This window comes from Siphateles boraxobius, unplaced genomic scaffold (assembly GCF_051911475.1).
Source record: "Siphateles boraxobius isolate OS27281-9 unplaced genomic scaffold, OSU_SipBor_1 7, whole genome shotgun sequence".
Lineage (NCBI taxonomy): Eukaryota > Metazoa > Chordata > Actinopteri > Cypriniformes > Leuciscidae > Siphateles > Siphateles boraxobius.
In genome coordinates this window covers 41,377,290-41,380,558 of record NW_027509197.1, presented here as the reverse complement: position 1 = coordinate 41,380,558, position 3,269 = coordinate 41,377,290, and the positions used below count along the sequence as shown (strand labels likewise).

The window sequence follows — 3,269 nt, the reverse complement described above, 5'->3', positions numbered from 1 at the left end:
TAGCCAAAGAATCATACAATATACTGTCAAACTCGTTACATGAGAAATTATATAAAAAATTCACAGACAACATATGTTCACATTCATGGCACAATTCAAACGGGATCAGAAAATAATTATTTTCTCTCATTCACTTGCATTGACGCTTTTTCAACCTAAAGGTCCACTTGGAGTTTTACGGATGGGCGGGACTTACCAGCTCTATATTGATCATGAAATCAGAATTTTCTTGTCTTGAATTATTCATTCATTCATTTATGTCACTTGTTTAAGTCATCTAAAAAAAAAAAGTAAACTTGATTGGGGGGCCCCCTGGTGGCGTATGCCTCGGGCCGGCCCTGCCAATCAGAACACATATAGCAATCATTCAGAACACCTTTCGTACCATTCCAATGAAGAAAAAGAAAAAATAGAAAAGAAAAGAAAGTATAAATTTTCAGTCAGAAATGACGAAGAGCTCCAGAGAGATTAATCAACACCATTCTTACAGTGTCCTCTAATGCACAGTACAGTAATAAACATCAACATGTGCACTTTAGCACTTTCAGCATTTCTCACTATTTCTTTCAGCACTTTACTTTACTTTTTTCACCATTGGAATGGTTTCTGTGCCGGCCTGAGAGAATAAAGTGAACTCTTCGAGCGTATATTCGCTCACGGCCTCCTGACTCCCGCCGAAACTCCCGCCACTGTCTGTTAATGCGTGAGCAGCGACGTCAGAGGACACGTGACCAGTGACGTGCCAGATGACATATGACTGCAGGCTGAACTGTGATTGGCTGCTTCACGTGTCACTCAGAGACTCTTTTCCTCCTGGATCCGAGTGGGATGAAACATGAACCAGTGAACAAATCTGACCTCAGTATCACAGTCATAAAACTAGACTAAAATAAACTGAGCCTGGAAACTTCCCGAATTATTAAAAGCACTACTACCTCTGGTGAAATGAAAATCAACAATATATCACTTTTAATAATCTATTTAAATAGTTATATCCAGTGGTTAAATTGGGCCGGGGCTCATCTTATGCAGTCAGTCACCTACTGGAAATTATGTCACATAGAATTTGATGAAAGTGATAACATATTTCTGACAATAAATGAATGATTTTTTGAAATGGCATGTCTATTTTGTCTCGGCGGAGCTGAGATGTGAACAATCGGAACACGGCCGTATCCGCCATGGTATCAGCTGCTTAATCTCGATGATCGCGCACGCGCATCGAGGTGACACGGATCAATGTAAAAGCCGTAGTTGCGCGGGATGTGGAAGCGCGCAAAAGTTCCAGAAATGTACAAAAAGTGCCCTGGCCTTGAATAGGAAGGTAAGGAAAATAAGACTAAATCAAAATTAAATAACCAAGACTAGGTTGACCATGTGATTTTTCTCAGGAGATGTTCTGAGCATTTTGACTTCAGACACCGGATTATCAGCAAACTGCCAAGAGAACTGCTAGCTGGCTACTCAAAATAAACTAGCAATATATTCAGTCAGCATACTTGTGTTTGATCTGTGTGAATTACAGAAATATAAGACTTGCTAGACCTACTTTTAGCTATTATAATTTTAGATTTGTCCTAATACCTGTTGATACTACAACAATGCAAAGTATATGCTCTTAACCTTGCAGTTTTTCACATATCATGTAATACTCAATTTCTCCATTTCTTTTGCACAAAAATCTGCAGAAAGTGCCATTTAATGGTTTATTTTGAAATGAGTATTTTTAGTGATTTTTTGTTTTTAGTGTTTTAGTGATTTTAGGGTTTTTAGTGATTTTAGGGTTTTTAGTGATTTTTTGTGTTTTTAGTTTCTAGTGTTTTTAGAGATTTTTGTGTTTTTAGTGTTTTAGTGATTTTAGTGTCTTTTGTGCTTTAAGTGTTTGTGATTTTTTGTTGTTTTTTAGTGTTTTAGTGTTTTTAGGGATTTTTTGTTTTTTTTAGTGTTTTAGTGTTTTTTGTGGTTTTAGTGATTTCAGTTTTTTGTGATTTTTAGTGTTTTTAGTGATTTTTTGTTTTTTTAGTGATTTTTTGTTTTTTTAGTTTTAGTGTTTTTTGGTGGTTTTAGTGATTTCAGTTTTTTGTGATTTTTAGTGTTTTTAGTGATTTTTTGTGTTGTAGTGATGTGTTTTTAGTGATTTGTGTTTTTTGTGATTTATAGTGTTTTTAGAGATTTTTTGTGTTGTAGTGATGTGTTTTTAGTGATTTGTGTTTTTTGTGATTTATAGTGTTTTTAGAGATTTTTTGTGTTGTAGTGATGTGTTTTTAGTGATTTGTGTTTTTTGTGATTTATAGTGTTTTTAGAGATTTTTTGTGCTTTTATTGTTTTAGTGATTTTTAGTTTTTAGTGTTTTTGTGCTTTTTGTGTTTTTAGTGTTTGTTTTTAGTGATTTTTTGTGTTTTTGGTGTTTGTTTTTAGTGATTTTTTGTGTTTTTGGTGTTTGTTTTTAGTGATTTTTTGTGTTTTTAGTGTTTGTTTTTAGTGATTTTTTGTGCTTTTAGTGATTTCAGTTTTTTGTGATTTTTTGTGTTGTAGTGATGTGTTTTTAGTGTTTTGTGTATTTAGTGATTTGTGTTTTTAGTGATTTTAGTTTTTTTTGTGCTTTTAGCGTTTTAGTGATTTTAGTGTTTTAGTGTTTTTTTGTGCTTTTAGTGTTTTTAGTGTTTTAGTGATTTTTAGTGTTTAAGTGTTTTAGTGATTTTAGTGTTTTTTGTGCTTTTAGTGTTTTTAGTGATTTTTTGTGATTTTACTGTTTTTTGTGCTTTTAGTGTTTTTAGTGATTTTTTGTGATTTTTGTGTTTTTAGAGATTTTTGTGTTTTTAGTGTTTTAGTGATTTTAGTGTTTTTTGTGCTTTTAGTGTTTTTTGTGATTTTTAGTGTTTTAGTGATTTTAGTGTTTTTTTGTGCTTTTAGTGTTTTCTTTAAAAACATCAGTTATTCGTGCTGTTCTCTTGAAGAATCTTCTGCAGGTCTTTTCAATACAAGTCATAGTGATCAAGCTCTAAATAATACAAAATTACTCACTCACAGCTGAAGTCATGTGATCCTTTGTGTCAGAAAAGGAAAAGTATTTTAACCATGTACAGCCTAACGTATAAAATTATAGTCGGTTAAATGGAACAGTTTATTGAACCAGTACAAGATCTTTAAAAAGTTTGCAAATGTGTTGTTGTTGTTTTGTGGAGTATCATATTTGTTTATATCCCGATGTCTCTGCCCCGATGTCTCTGTCCCGATGTCTCTGTCCCGATGTCTCTGTCCCGACGTCT

At 33.3% G+C, this 3,269-nt stretch overlaps 1 long non-coding RNA gene across 50 annotated transcripts; it reads left to right on the top strand.

Moving 5' to 3' along the window:
• The first annotated feature begins 1,710 nt into the window (after positions 1 to 1,710).
• Positions 1,711 to 2,917, top strand: LOC143724029 (uncharacterized). Of its 50 annotated transcripts, XR_013197258.1 has the most exons (7): positions 1,711 to 1,862; positions 1,970 to 2,041; positions 2,094 to 2,124; positions 2,374 to 2,470; positions 2,550 to 2,678; positions 2,723 to 2,751; positions 2,808 to 2,917. It is a non-coding gene; the product is annotated as an uncharacterized LOC143724029 (long non-coding RNA). The 50 variants fall into 50 exon arrangements; XR_013197266.1 differs by having other exon boundaries at positions 1,711 to 1,765; positions 1,829 to 1,862; positions 2,550 to 2,917; XR_013197262.1 differs by having other exon boundaries at positions 1,711 to 1,783; positions 1,829 to 1,862; positions 2,550 to 2,917.
• The last annotated feature ends 352 nt before the right edge of the window (positions 2,918 to 3,269 follow it).